General features: G+C 44.1%; 1 protein-coding gene across 2 annotated transcripts in view; it reads left to right on the forward strand.

Annotated features, from left to right (window-relative positions):
- LOC122806743 (ATR interacting protein) overlaps nt 1–16,591 on the forward strand; it is a 1,230,392-nt gene that overhangs the window by 857,919 nt on the left and 355,882 nt on the right. The window lies entirely within an intron of this gene.

A 16,591-nucleotide genomic window follows, 5' to 3' on the forward strand; every position in this document is an offset into this window, starting at 1 on the left:
TATGATCTGGATAATTTTGTTTCCTTTCGTTTCCCAGATCTGACAGCAAACTGCTTTCTTACCTCCTTGTATCCTCCCTCTCCTGGATCAACCTAAGGGTGGATAAGGTAGGAATTGTGAAAAGGTACTACATGAGGAATTCACCTCTGTTCATTACCTTCACCTTTCTGAAACTTGGGGTTGTAAGCTTCTTCAGTTGTGCCTGTTTCTGTGTAGCATCTGATATCACAGTTATAAACATAGTTACCTCTTGGCAGGAGAGATGGTTTCTCCATTTAAGGTGAGCACCCTTATCTTTCAGCAAACAGAGATGCCCGCAGATAAGATGGCTCTAAATTCTCCATGACATCATCATGAAAACTGCTGCACCCCAAATATCGCACTGCTCACATCATCCTTGTGTTTAACTAGCACCTTTTGTAGCTTCTTTAAGTTTTTATATTTATTTGGGATCCTTCCTTTCAAGAGGCTGCTTGCCATCACAGCTCATGTGGGATAATGAAGTTCTGCAGTTTCAGTCATTTAGATAGTCAGTCCTCCAGCTGCTAAACATACTGAATGTTTTCTTAGATTACTTTTTTATGATGTGTTCTTGCTGTTAAACAAGACGTCCCTATTGTCAGACAGTGAACAATTTTTCCACTGATTTTTTTAAGAGCATAGTCTGGTCATCAGTTTTGTTGTATTTTTTTAACTCCTATTTGCTGACCATTTAGCTTTCTCCAGTGGGACATGACTGATTCATTCCATTACCCAGGAATTTCAATTGGGATCACAGTGACGGCTGTCCAGAAGGGGCTATCATTCAGAAAGCTGGGAGGGCACTTTTATGCCTTCTCTGGCATCCTGGCAATGATGAGACTTTGTAATGGTTTAAACCCACGTCTTGATGGGGTAGTGTGCAATCCGTGTCACTGCAGCGATCCATAGAACCATCTCTGTATAAGTGCATACTTCCACATGCATCTGCATTGGTGGCTGACACCGAATTGTAGTTTGTGAGACAAATGCCTAAGCAGGTTAACTATTTATATTACCACCACCCCTATGAGGAACTGAAGCAGCCCACAGCTGATTTTATCCCATCTCATCCTAAGGATGGACTTGCCCATCGTTTCTTGCCAGCTCCATCAGGTGCCTGGGTGACTAATCAAAATTAGTTTACCCATTAACTTCAGTGGAGCTTAGTTGTTGAGTTTTACTCTTTATTTGGAAAAAATTAAGTTAGCATATATTTTTCCAAGATGTGTCCACTTGGGTAAATGCTGATTACAACTGTCTGCCTATTGTAGCCCAGTGATTATCTTGCCATAGGCTGAAGTTTGATTTTATATTTATTAACTTCACTTGAAAGTCTGTGTGTAGTGAAGAAAACATGCTTGCTCTAATAAGTTGTATTCATTTGTGCATTTAACACAGCTTTATAAAGATGTACATTAAAATACTGAAAAAAATCATATGTCAAAGTTAATATGGTCTTTTAAACTAAAATACGCAAGCTGTTTAGTCTGTACTTGACTGTAGCTGAATTCAGCTGCAAAGTAACATAGGCTGGAAATGAATTCCCATCTCTCAATCAGAGTTATTTTAGATTGTGCGGACTTCCTTTTAAAAATAGTAGCCAACAAAATGTTTTCTGATTGCAGTGTTAACACTATCCAGTGCCAAACTGAATATGACTAATCAGTACTTTAATTCAAGAAAAAAAAATTGAAGAAAAATAGACACCTTAATTTAAGCCATCAATAATAGTAGCAAATGTTGGCTACACCATTAAAGTAATTGGGAAGTAACATAAGTAAAGTATTCTTGGTATTGCAGATGCTTTGGGACCATAGATGCAATCTCCTTCTCATCTATGTGCAGCCTCCCTTTTCCTTCATTTCTCTTTTTTGTGACAGCTGGAGGTTTTCCCCTGTCTGTAAGCTCATTAGCTTTTATGTCATCCTTTTAGCTATACAGTTGTGTATCCAAATACTGTCTTGTTTTCCTGCTGTGAAGCAAATCAGTTATCTTTCAGCTTATCCTGGTTAGGGGTCGCCACAGTGGAACTCCGGTCCGCTAATGTTTGGTAGTGGATTTTTACGTGCTGAGTTACCAGCCCTGACGCACAACCTTCAACGAAGGCACGCTCATTCACGCATGCCTCCACACAGAAGATGCTCTAGCTGAGAATTGAACGGGACAACGTCTTGCTGTGAGGCGACAACACTACCGCAGCACCACTACCGCGGCTGTGAAGCAAATCAGTAGTGTACGATATTGCTACTCCTTTCTGATCTTTTACAACATATGAACAGTAGTTTGCTGTTATCTACTGTAGATACCCCCAAGGCAGCCATCCCAGTTTTGTATGGAAAAGGCTTTTATTGATATTGAATAATCAGCCTTTTCTGTGTATTTCTTATCAGTCAGGAGATGCATTTTATTCTATGTACAAGTAACATTTAAATATTTTGTGGGGGAGGGTGTATATGTACGCAAAGCTTTTGGTGTTGGTCTGTGCTGCTGCTGAGCTAACTGCAGCTTTTACTAATGCATTATTATTTAAATCAGAGTGCTTCAGTAGTAGTTTTAAAATGCCACATGTTGAAAATATCCAAGCATCGTGGGATGCATTCTTGTGCTGCTTTATGTGTGGCGTAATACAATCCCTGGATGTGGGGATAGTCATGTTGTGATGAAGTCTTTAGTACGCTGTAGCTTAAGAATCAAGTTGTACTTAATTAGCACAGGAGAACAACTCAGTACAAAGTGTTCAAAATGTCCTTTAATCAGAACAGTTTTTTTTTTCAGGTTAGTGTCCAGTGTTTGCTTTGGTTTCCCTCAAGTTTGTAACTAATGCCTTGTTAGTCATATAGAGAAACCAGTGGACCACCAACACTACTGTAGACTGTCCTGCAGTGTGTGAAACTTTTCAGCACTTAACCCTTAAACATAAATATTTTTTTTATTTTAAATCTTTCTGTGGCTGCAGTTTGGATGAATCGTGTGTAATATAGAAGATTATGAGCAGGTTGCCGATCACAACCGGCTTATTGTGTTTGAAACATGGTCGCCAAGAAATTCGCTTCACAAGCGAAGCTAGAGAGATTAATCTTGGCATCCATATTGAGAACAATTAAGTTATGATCAGAAACCCGATCATAATTCTTTGTAGTGCATGGAGCTTTACTGGCTCTATGCACTATTAGTTACAGGGAGAAAAAAATCTAAAAAAAGTTTTGCCGACTTTTAAAGTCATAAATCTATCAGAGAGAGCTGTCAGAAAGACAGTGTAAGAGATTCTGTTACGTTAGAAAAAGACTGAGACATATTACCAGCACAGATAGCAGGCAGAAACAAATCTTGTTTTTTTTTTATTCTGCCACTGTCATTTGCTGGTTAATACTGGCAGGATGTCCTGACTGAAATCACTGTTGCAGTATTCCTAATACATGGGTTATCACTGTTGCCTTCCAGCCAGGGTAGCAAAGCTTTACCTTCCCAGTATTGTACATCTGATGTGTGACTTTAGCTCATAAGTGTAGGGTTATATAGGCAGATGTATGAGCATAATTCCCCAGACTATCTCACTGACAGCTCAAACACAGGTCATGTGTCCATCGGGCTGATTGTCATTTGGTCATTCATACCATTGGTTTAAATACTCAGATAAGTGTCCTAATGGGGAACCTTCCTTTGTATTTCTTAAGTGTTTTTCTTAACGGTAATAAATGCCTTCTAGGAGGGGTAAGTGCAAGTGCGGTAGGCAAATCCCATACAAAAACTGGCATATCCAGTGCCTCTTGTTTAGGAGAACACCACTAATAAAGCTTGTTCCATCTGCCAGATGTTCTTCATCTCACATTGCTGCAGTCCTTACATATGGGTAATCCGCTGTCCTCTGTCGGCCCGAATACCAAAGTATTAGGCTTGACGTCGGTCAAGGCGCTTAAAACTGACATCAGGACGTCAGGGTACAAAAGCGCATGACCGACGTCATATCCTCAGTCTTTTTTGCCGCATGGTCCGATGCAGAAGCAGCGTTGCAAGTGCCGTTCGGCGTTCTGAAATTTTTCGAGTGCGGAGTTTCAGACCGAATCCAAGTTGGCTAAGTACCCCGTTGGGGAATATTTTGTTTTTTTCTTGCCTCAGTGTATTACCGGATGTCTGAAAAAGTGAATAATTGTATTTCTTGTGGGAAGCAGATACCGCATAGGGATTATCATTCTTTGTGCATTCCTTGTTTGGGGCCTGAGCACGACGTAGTTGGGTGTCGCTTTTGTGCTAGGTTTAATAAGCGCACTATTAAGCGACGGTTGGATTGTGCTAGGCTGGTCTTGAGCGGTGCAATTATAATATGCCGTCGGATACTCCGACGCCCGCTTCCACGAAGAAGCGCAAAGACAAAGCGGTTAAACCCAGGCAAGATGAGTCGTCCGTTCCGGACGCCGGTTCTTTAGAGGCTTCAGTGGAACCGGTGGTCCAGATGGAGGCTTCTCTGGAGTCTCAGGGGGAGACTTTGGTTTTGCAGGATGTGGCCTCTCACGAGGCTGGTCAGGCTGAAGGGGCTTCTCAGGTTTCTGTACTCCCCTCCCTTCCCAGGGTGGTTAGACCCTCTCCTTCTGTTTCAAAGGCTTCTTCCAGAGGCAGGCCAGGTTTAGCTTCTGTTGGTGTCAGTCCTAGTTCAGCAGGGTCTGTGCCTAAGAGGCACATGCTTAAAATGGCAGAAGATTTGATTACTCTGATTAGAGGTTCTTTGCCCCCTCCTGATAAGAGGCCTAGGGTGGAGCCAGAGTTGGAAAGTTTTGTACAGGCTTGGATGTTTCAGAGTCTTGACTGAAGACTTGCAGGAGTACACTCCTTATTCTGATTCTGATGCAGAAGATTCCACTCCTTCTGCTTCTCCTCCAGAGGATTTTTCTTTTTCAGAGACTCTTCATTCTATGAGGGAACATTTTAAGTGGGAAGGTCAGGACTTCTCTGATTCACGGAAAAGGCTTAGGGAATTTTTGTTTTTACCTCAGCATAGGCCCTTAGCTATACCCCCTGTTCTGGATGTTGTGCAAGATGTATTTTCAGAGGCTTCACTTAATCCTGATTCTCTGCCTCCTGCGCCTGTTAAACCGGATAGGTATTACAGGGTGCCTGAGGCTCATAAATATCTCTATAAGAGTCCTAGGGCGGACCCAGAAACTATTAGTCAGGGACCTAAGGGTGTCAAGGCCTCTGTTGTAAAGAATCCGGTTCCTCTTGATAAAGAGGCCAGAGCTTTGGATAGGTGGGGAAAGAAAGTCTATACATCTTCTACCTTAGCCATGAGGGCTTTGAATTGCCAGTTTCATATGTTGAAATATCAACATTTTCTTCTTTCGCAATTGAAATCTAAGGTGGATGCTCTGGCAGAAGGCATTGACTGTAAAGAGTTACAAGATTTGGTACATGTCTCTGAACAGGTGGGTAAGCATTCTTTACAGTGTGGTTTTGATGCTTTGCAGGCCTCTTCTAGGGTGGCTGCCACTGGTTCAGTTCTTCGCAGGCACGCCTGGCTTAAGGATCAGACTTTATCTGACCATGTCAAGACGAGGATTTTGGATGCTCCTTTGCAGTCTGAAGTGTTGTTTGGTCCACCTGTGGAGTCAGTCTTGAAGAAATTGGAAGACCAGGCTAAGTCTATGCAGACTGTTAAAGATTTTTTGCAAGTCCAGCCTCCAAAGTTTAGCAGAAATTGGCCTGCTAAGGGGTGGACGTATCCTTCTTCTGATGCTCAGTCTAGGGGTAGATCTAGACGTGGTAGGGGCAGAGCTCAGAGTTCCTTCAGACCTAGAACATGGAGTTCACCTGCACAGTCTTGAGTGAGGGCAGGGGCCAGTCCTTTCGTAAACAGGCCCAATGACCTACGTTTTCAGCTGCCAGATCCTTCTTGCCTGGCAGCACCTTTGGGAGGACGGTTGGCACTCTTCAAGGAAAATTGGATTTTAATTACCCAAGACAAATGGGTATTGGATATCATACACCAAGGCTACAAGTTTTATTTCCATACCTTACCTCCTTTCAAAGGCATGCCAGACGTTCCTCCTCAGCAAAGACTAGAGGCTCACAAACAGATTTCTCTACTACTTCAAATAGGAGCTATACAACCGGTCCCTCTGCCAGAAGTGGGCCTAGGATTTTATTCTCGCCTGTTTCTAGTGCCAAAGAAAGGGAACACGTGGAGACCAATTTTGGATTTATCTATCCTAAACACATATCTGGACATTCCCAAGTTCAAAATGTTGACGTTACAACAGCTTTTACCTCTGCTGGGCAAGGATCACTGGATGGTGACTCTGGATCTCAAGGAGGCTTACCTTCATGTTCCTATCAGGCCCAGTTGCAGGAAGTATCTGCGTTTTCGGGCTGGGACTTTTCATAATCAGTTCTCTGCATTGCCCTTTGGCTTATCTACTGCGCCCAGAGTATTCACAAAGGTTCTGGCTCCAGTGGTAGCTTTCTTCAGGCTAAGAGGAATACAAATCTATCCTTATTTGGACGATTGCCTGATTCTGGCTCAAGGAAAGGACGAACTTCTTCATCATTTACAGTATGTGATGGCAGTGTTAAGATGCCTAGGGTATTCTGTGAACGAAATAAAGTCCAGTCTAGTACCCTCTCAGGACATGTGCTTTCTGGGTGTGAGACTGAATACAGCATCCCAGATGGCCTTTTTGACCCCGGACAAACAAAAGAATCTTTCTCTTTACTTCCATCAATCGTCTCGTCAGTCCAGGCTGACTGCAAGGACAGTCCTTCAAGCCTTGGGGTTCATGGCATCTTGTATTCTGGTGCTTCCCAATGCCAAACTGCATATGAGGAAGCTACAATGGTATCTCAAAAATGTTTGGACACAAAACTGCCAAGATGTGGACACCTGTCATTCAGATAATACCTTGCATTCAAAAGGAATTTTTGTGGTGGGCTCAGGAATGTCACCTAAACAAGGGACTCTCTGTGACCCGACCAGAGGCGAGTCAGATTCTAACGACAGATGCCTCAGACAAAGCTTGGGGAGCTCATCTAAATGGAAAATGGGTACAAGACACGTGGCCTGCCAGACTTCAACATTTACATATCAACTTGAAGGAGATGTTAGCAGTCCAATTTGCATTGATAGCTTTCAAGGATTTACTTCTTCCAGGGCAGGTGTTGATTCAAACAGACAACACAACTGTCATGTGGTACATCAACAAGCAAGGGGGGACACATTCTTACCCTCTATGCAGACAAGCAATGATTTTGTGGGAGACTGCTCTCAGTTTACAGCTAAATCGTCAGGCAAGGTTTCTGCCAGGAGCACAGAACTCCTTAGCAGATGTGTTGAGCAGACAAATTATGGATCCCCATGAGTGGAAATTGGATCCTCATGTATTTCAAAAATTGACAGTGTTATGGGGAACTCCAGACATAGATCTGTTCGCTTCTCCACTAAATTACCAGCTGCCAAAGTTTTGCACAAAAAGGTTTCATCCCACAGCTTGGAAAGTGGATGCTCTCTCATTCAATTGGAGCAATCTTCACGTGTATGCCTTTCCACCTCTGCCTCTCCTCCCAAAGGTACTCCTGAAGGTCAGACAGGACAAGCCAACCATGATTTTAATAGCTCCGGATTGGCCTCGACAGCACTGGTATCCATTACTGAGAAGTCTGGTATGGGAGCCTCCATGGCCTTTGCCTCCGATTCCTCACCTGCTGTCTCAGGAGGACAGTCATTTACTCAATGTCAAACTTCACTCTCTGCATCTAACAGCCTGGCATATTCTGTTTTAAACCCTGGAGGGTCTCAACTCCCACAACAAGTTTTGAATGTTATTTTGGAGGCCAGAAGGCCTAGTACAAGGAAAGTCTACGCAGATAAATGGAGGAGATTTTTAATTTGGAGCACAGCAAAGGACTTTGATGTTTCTAAGCCTAATTTAAGTGTTGCTCTTCAATACCTTACTGAGTTATTGGACAAAGGTTTGTCCTTCTCTTCTATAAAGGTTCATGCTGCAGCAATTTCTGCTCAATATAACTGTGACCCACCTTTATTTTCTCATCCTTTGTTTAAGCAATTCCTTAGAGGGGCAAAGAATATAAGACCCCCACGTAGAGCTCCTACTCCTGCTTGGGATCTCAATTTTGTGTTGGAGAAACTCACTCTACAACCTTTTGAGCCTGCAGCGACTGCCGAGTTGAAATATTTATCATGGAAGACTGCTTTTTTGTTGGCCATTACCTCTGCGAGAAGGGTTTCTGAATTACAGGCCCTTATGGCGGTTGAGCCTTTCTTAATTTTCCACAAGGATAGGGTGTCTTTGCGTACTAACCCTTCCTTTATGCCTAAAGTGGTTTCTAGTGTGGCTTTAAACCAAACTATTCATTTGCCTACTTTTTATGCAAACCCCCAAAATAAAGGGGAGAAGATTTTGCACACTTTGGATATACACAGTTGCGTTATTATTTGAGCAGAACTAAAGGGTTTAGGCAGTCTCAGCAGTTGTTTGTTTCATTTGCTTGGGGTTCTCAGGGCAAACCTGTTTCAAAACAAACTATTTCTAAGTGGATTGGTTTTTGTATTGCTTTCTGTTATTCCCATCATGGTAAGGAGATTCCGGCTGGGATTAGGCCTCATTCCACTAGGGCTACTGCCACTTCTACAGCTTTTTTAAGGGGGGTGGCTACTAAAGATATTTTGGAGGCAGCTACTTGGAGTTCAGTGCATACTTTCTCTAAGCACTACCACCTTCCACTTTACTCTAAATCTAGGGCTGGATTTGCCACTGCAATTTTACAGGGCATTTTGGCAGCTCCTAATGCTTTATAGTTTTGCCATCCTCCCTTACCTCTGCTTTGGGATTCTACCCATATGTAAGGACTGCAGCAATGTGAGATGAAGAACATAGTACAGTTTTGTACCTACCATAAATGTAGATGTTCGAAGATCCACATTGCTGCAGTCCAATTTACCCTCCCTCCTTCCCCTCTGTAGTTGGAGGTGGTGCTGTGGTTTGGGTTGTATATCTTGTAAATATGGTTAGTGCAGGGGTGGTTGGTTGTTTTTTGCTGTTTTTTGGCCTTTCTTTTTAGGGCCTTCTGACATCTGGGGCAAGAAAAGACTGAGGATATGACGTCGGTCATGCGCTTTTGTACCCTGACGTCCTGATGTCAGTTTTAAGCGCCTTGACCGACGTCAAGCCTAATACTTTGGTATTCGGGCCGACCGAGGACAGCGGATTACCCATATGTAAGGACTGCAGCAATGTGGATCTTCGAACATCTACATTTATGGTAGGTACAAAACTGTACTTTTTTTGTACCTGAGTCCTTGCGGTACCATTTGGCTTTGCTTAACACTTTCTTGGAGACCTAACTTCTCAATACTTGGCCCACTCCAAGATGGTGGATTCCACCTCCTCAGATGTACCTCCACCACTTAAGAAAAAGCTTAAAAGGCCCAGCCAGAAACTGTTGACCCCTCTCTGACTCTACCCACTGAAGTTTCAAAACCCGCTGTATGTCCAGCTCTTCCTCTGATGTACTTTACTCAGACCTTGCTGGAAGGCACTGGAGACCTTGACTAAGGATTCTGGAGACAGAGGTGAAACATAAATCATCATATTAAAGGGCACAGAGGGTGTCCCTCTGATCCCAGTTAAATTAACTGAGGTATGTCAGGGAACTGAGCCACCGCATTTGATACAGGAGGACGTCATACCAACAAAGAAGCATCAGAAAACTAAACCTGTTGCATCCCCCTTAACCTCCTATTCCCTCTTCTAGGAAGAAGGAATGGGTGGCTTTCTCTCAAGGTTTAAGGTCATTCTGGCTCTGAAGCAGACTTCTTTCTCTTCTCAAACCCTCCCTCCATCCCTCAAGATTGCTGTGGATTAATTTTCCTCTTAAGATGAGGCTTCTGATTCTGACCATTCTCTAGTCTACTCCTGTCAAATGGACTCTATACACTAAGTCTCTTTGGATAACAAGGACTCCATTTCACTTGATTGTCTCTCCAAAAGAAGCTTCTTCTACTACACAATCTTAAATATGATGAAACATTTTGAGTGAGAGTCTAGGCAGATCTCAGAGGTGCAGAAATGATGCTATGACCTTTTGGAAATGGACAGCCCAGCCCTGTCACCTGTACCTCATTTTCTTGAGGCTTTTCTGGGTGTTTTTCAATCCACTTCTGCTGCCTCTGACTAAGATAGTGGTAGATTTGAGGGATATTGATTCTAAACAGCATATGTTATCCGTACTCAGTCAAGCCACACAAGTGGCCAGGCACCACGCAGCTTTAAATGTAGATATGCTGTAGAGGCCTTGTCAAGAGCCGCTGGTATGGGCTTTGTAATCCGCAGATGTCCTTCATGGATGCATCTGCAGTCATAACAACTGGGTTGTCCTGTCGTCAGGCAGCCCTTCAGTCGGCCGGATTCCAAAGTCCGGGTCTGGCTTCGGCTGATGTCGCACTTCACCCGACGTCATCTCTGTTGGTCTTCGGGTATAAAGGCATCAGCCGACGCCATTTTCCTCAGTCTTTCTTGCCGCGTGGCGCCCGAAGCAGAAGCTGTTCGCAAGTGCCGGTCGGTCGGATCCAGAGATTACTTCTACCGAATACTACTTCGAAGACTTCTAAAGCTAAGTACCCCGTTGGGGACTCTTTCTTGCCTCAGCCGATGTCAGAAAAAGTTAATAATTGTTTAACCTGTGGGAAACAAATACCTCATAAAGATTTCCACTCTTATTGTCTGCCTTGTTTAGGCCCAGCCCACGACGTAGCAGCCTGTTCGGCCTGTGCTTCGTTCAACCGACGAACGCTTAAGCGTCGGTCGGAGTTTGCTGAACAGTTTTTCGGTTCTGATTTTGCGTACATTATGCCGTCGGATCCTCCGACTACCCAATCTGCCAAAAACCGCAAAGATAAAGACCGACACTCGCGGTCCGCGGTTTCGGCCGAAACCATGGTTAAGCAAACATGAGTGTCTCGGTTTCGGCCGAAACCAAGAAAACTGATCAAAGTACAGCTGAATCTATCTCTACAACTGAGGCCCCTGCTACCACTCTTGAAACAGCCTCAGAAATTTTATCCACTACGGTGGTTGCCACTGACTTATCAGACACCATTCCCTTGGATGTCTCTACCCCAGCACGTGGTGCTGCTAGGCCTCCAGCAGCCATGTCCATTAAGGCCTTCGCCAGGGCTAAAGCAGCAAAGACTACTAAAACAGTGCCTGTTAAACCCCCTACAACCAGGCCCTCCTCTAGTTCTCAAATGCTTACTCTGGCAGAAGATTTAATTTCATTAATTAGAGGATCTCAATCTCACCCAGACAGGGCCTCTCAGCCCCCAGAGAAGAGACCTAGGGCAGAGCCCCTGAGCCAGTGTCCTCTGATGAGTCTGCCGATGAATCAGACATAACTGATCAGCCAGAGGCTCCTTTCTCCAATTTTGAAGACTCTGATGCTGAAGAATCCATTCCAGCTGCTTCCCCACCAGAAGAATTCTCCTTTGGGGAAACCTTACATGCCATGAGAGCAGTTCCAATGGCAGCAACAGGATTTTTCAGACTCCAGAAAAAGACTTAGGACCTTTCTGCACCTTCCACAGCACAGGCCCTTAGCTATACCTCCTGTCCTCTCTGTGGTGGATGATGCTTTCAATGATGTCTGCTCCGCACCAGATTCTTTACCTCCAGCCCCTGCCAAACCAGACAGATTTTACAGGGTGCCAGACACTCATCACCACCTTTACAAGGCCCCACTTGCCCCGAAACTATATCCCAGGGTCCCAAGGCAGTAGCCGCGACCATAGCAAAAAAACCCTATTCCTTCAGAAAGGGAAGCAAGGTCATTAGACAGATGGGGCAAAAAGGTCTACACTTCAGCTACTCTCTCAGCTAGAGCTTTAAATTGTCAGTTTCACATGATACAATACCAAGAGTTTATGCTTGATCAGTTAACTAAAAAGCTAACCACTGATGAATCTCTTGATAAGAAATATGTATTAGAAATGGTAAATAACATACAACAGGTTAGTAACCATTCCTTAAAATGTGGCTATGATGCACTGGAGGCTTCATTTAGATCAGCCATGACTGGCACAGTGATAAGAAGGCATGCATGGCTAAAGGAGCAAGCTCTACCGGATCATGTTAAAGCTAAGTTGCTAGATGCTCCTATGGATAAGACAAGTTTGTTTGGTACACCTGCCCAGCAGGTTATGAAGAAAATGGAAGAAAAGGCAAAATCTGTTCAAACGGTTAAAGATTTCTTGCAGGTTCAACCCCAAGGTTTAGCAGGAACTGGCCTGCCAAAAATTGGTCCTTTCCTGACTCCACAAGACCTCAAAGGGGCAGGAATAGACGTTCCAGAGGCAGAAACCAATCCAGGGGAGGTGCCTACAGAGGACGACAGTGGCAAGGTAACAACAGAGGCACAGACACAACCTCTGCCACTACATCAACTCAACCACAGTGACTTAACCCTAAATCTGCCTACCAGGGAACAAATAGCAGCTCCTCTAGGCGGAAAATTAACCTTATTTTCAAAGAACTGGCACTATATAACAAAAGACAAGTGGATTTTACAAACCATAGATCAAGGTTACCGGTTCCACTTCCACACTTTACCAGTCAAAAGAGGAATGCCAAATCTACCTCCAAATCAAAAAACAGAGGCTCTACAACAGATAATGCAGTTAGCAAACATGAGAGCTGTGGAAAGAGTGCCAACAGCAGAGCAAGGAAAGGGTTCTACTCCAGACTATTCCTAGTTCCAAGAAAGGAAAAAGTTGGAGACCAATTCTCGACCTGTCCGCCTTAAATACATACATCATTGTCCCAAAATTCAAAATGCTGACCCTACAGCAACTTCTTCCCATGCTGGGCAAGGAGTGTTGGCTGGTAACTCTAGATCTCAAGGAGGCATACCTGCACGTCCCCATTCGACCAATCTGCAGAAGATACCTCAGATTTCTTGCAGGATCAGAGCACTATCAATTCTCAGCATTGCCCTTTGGCTTATCTACTGCCCAGAGTATTCACAAAATGCCTGGCATCAGTAATCGCCATTGCAGACTACAGGAATTCAAATTTACCCATACCTAGACGACTGCCTGCTACAAGGGGACAACAAAAGCAAGCTGACAACAGATTTACAAAGGGTCATTTACTTGCTACAAGCACTGGGATACACAGTCAATCTACAAAAGTCAAGGCTGATACCATCCCAAACAAGGACATTCTTGGGCGCGGAATTGGACACAGTAAAACAGATGGTATTCCTAACAAAGGAAAAACAAAAAGAACTCCCTCTTTACTTCTTGGCACTAACAAAACTGAACAAGTTAACAGCAAGAAAAGTACTGCAGGCCTTGGGCTTCATGGCATCATGCATAATCTTGGTTCCACTTGCCAGACTACATATGAGAAAACTACAGTGGTACCTAAAGAATTTATGGTCCCAACACAGACACAGCCTAGAAACAGAAATCCCACTAATTCCATGCTTAAAACAGGAGTTCCTATGGTGGGCTCAGGCATGCCAGTCAAACCCAGGGCTACCCTTTCGCAGATGTCAAGCAAGCCAGACCATCACAACAGATGCTTCAGACCTAGGATGGGGCCCACATGCTGGACAAATGCGTGCAAGGATTGTGGACACAGGATCAACTTCACCTGCACATCAACCTAAAAGAAATGCTGGCAGTAAAACTGGCAATCCAAAAGTTCAGACCATTTCTCAAAGAGGGCCAGTTGATGATAAGGACAGACAACACCACAGTCATGTGGTACATCAACAAACAGGGAGGCACTCATTCATACCCCCTATGCAGAATGACTTTGGAGCTGTGGACCCTAGCACTCAGCTACAACATCCAGTTACAGGCAATATTTGTACCGGGAAAAGAGAATACTCTAGCAGACATATTAAGCAGAACCACATTGGATGCCCACAAATGGAAGCTGCACCCGGACATCTTCAAGACCATCTCAAAGAAATGGGGAATGCCTCAGATAGATCTATTTGCATCACCTACCAATCACCAGCTCAAAAAATTCTGCACAAGGACATTCCACCCACTAGCATGGAAAGTGGATTCGCTCTCCTTCAGCTGGAAAGGCCTAACAGCATATGCATTCCCACCTCTTCCCTTGATACACAAGGTATTACTAAAAATCAAGGAAGAACGTCCAAGGATAATCCTGATAGCTCCAAACTGGCCAAGACAACACTGGTACCCACTGCTGAGGAGCATGTCTCGAACAATATGTGGCCAATACCCTGATGCCTTTGATGTTAACTCAGAACAACTACAGCATCATACATCCAAACCTAAAAGCGTTGCAACTGACTGCATGGAACATCACATAGCAGCAGCTAATCCAGAACTTTCCCAAAGAGTTAGAGACATTATTCTTGAAGCACGCAGACCTTCAACAAGAAGAAACTATCCTGGAAAATGGAAAAGGTTTGTCATTTGGAGTACTGAAAGAGGAAAAGATGTGTCAAACATAGATATGCCTAACATTCTGGAGTACCTAGCCGAACTTCTTCATTCAGGCCTGTCCTACTCCTCCATCAAGATACATGCATCAGCTGTTTCAGCAGAATACAGCTTTGATCCACCTGTTTTTTCTCACCCTTTGCTCAGGCAGTTCCTCAGAGGAATCAAGAATGTAAAACCTCCAAGGAAACCACCATTACCAGCTTGGGACTTGAACTTTGTGCTAGAAAAATTGACACTATCACCCTTTGAACCAGCAGCAACAGCAGACCTACAACACCTGTCATGGAAAACTGCTTTCCTACTGGCAATTACTTCAGCAAGGAGGGTTTCAGAACTACAGGCCTTAATGGCAGTGCAACCCTTCCTAATCTTCCACCAAGATAGAGTGTCCATGAGGACTAATCCTACATTTATGCCTAAGGTGGTATCCAGAGTGTCTTTAAACCAGGCAATCCACCTTCCTACCTTCTTTCCCAACCCACAAAACAGAGGGGAAAGAATATTGCATACCTTGGATGTACATAGACAGCTACGCTACTACTTGGACAGAACAAAAGTAGCAGAAAGACTGACCAACTTTTTGTAGCCTATGCAACAGGAAGGGAAGGAAAAGCTATTTCCAAACAGACAATCTCCAAATGGATAGGAAATTGCATACGATTCTGTTACTCCTTCCATGGAAAACCAATTCCACAGAACATAAGACCTCATTCTACAAGGGCAACAGCCACTACCACTGCCTTCTTACGAGGAGTGGCAACCAAAGACATTATTGAGGCGGCTACTTGGACCTCCGTGCATACATTTGCCAAGCATTATAATTTACCTCTATATTCCAGATCCCGAGCAGGGTTTGCCACTGCTGTACTGCAAGGGATCCTAAACACACCATAATCTAGTTTTATCCTCCTCCCTTGTTGGCTATGGTATTCTACCCAGTTGTTATGACTGCAGATGCATCCATGAAGGACATAGTACAGTTTTGTACCTACCATAAATGTAGATGTCCGAACTGGATAGCATCTGCAGTCAGGATTACCCTCCCTCCTTCCCCTCTGTGGTACTCCAAGGGTGTTTACCCTCCTAATAGCTAGCTGGTGGGGGGGAGTCTTTTATGGTGTATTTGTTTGTATATATGTGCATACATGCTTATTTTTGTGTTTGCCTCTATCTTTTTGGAAACATTGGCATCTATCTAAATTTTAGCCTTCAAGAGGGCTACTGGCATCTGGGGCAAGAAACACTGAGGAAAATGGCGTCGGCTGATGCCTTTATACCCGAAGACCAACAGAGATGACGTCGGGTGAAGTGCGACATCAGCCGAAGCCGGACCCGGACTTTGGAATCCGGCCGACTGAAGGGCTGCCTGACGACAGGACAACCCAGTTGTTATGACTGCAGATGCTATCCAGTTCGGACATCTACATTTATGGTAGGTACAAAACTGTACTTTATGCATGGTTACATAGACAGCCTGTTCCTGAGGACTTGGAAGCAAAAATAGTGGCTTCACCATTAGACAAGAGCCTCTTGTTTGGTCCCGAAGCTGCCAGCTTTTTCCAAACCCTTCAAGACCAGGGTAAAACAATGAAGGAATATATACGGCTTCAGTTAACCTTTGTACCTAGGTACCAGAGGAATTACCCAACCAAACCTACCTCTTTTGTCAGAAGGAACCCTAGGCCTATCCAGAAACACAGAACGGCTCCCAGAAACAGTTTCCCAAATAAGCAAAAGAGGTATGCTTCATCTGGGAAACCTACCTTTGGAGACATATCCCTGTGACTATCTACATCCTCCATTCCCCCTGGCCCCCAGCCGTACCCTGCCCCTCTCAAAAAGGCTTACCCTATCATTTTCCACCTTGGAAAAGATTGTCACATACAAATAAAAGGGTGCTGTCTAACATTAAAAAAAAAAAAGAATCATAGGAGGTTACTAGGCTATCAACCCAGAGGTCATTTCAAGCCTAGATGTGTCATCCCAGTGTAATACCATAGATACTCCAGTCGATACCCAGGATTGTATTTAGTAATGAAATCCCATGTCCTGGAGGGTTCTGGGTGCTATCCGTGGAAAGAA

This window comes from Protopterus annectens, chromosome 7.part0 (assembly GCF_019279795.1).
Source record: "Protopterus annectens isolate FY-2018-M chromosome 7.part0, PAN1.0, whole genome shotgun sequence".
Lineage (NCBI taxonomy): Eukaryota > Metazoa > Chordata > Ceratodontiformes > Protopteridae > Protopterus > Protopterus annectens.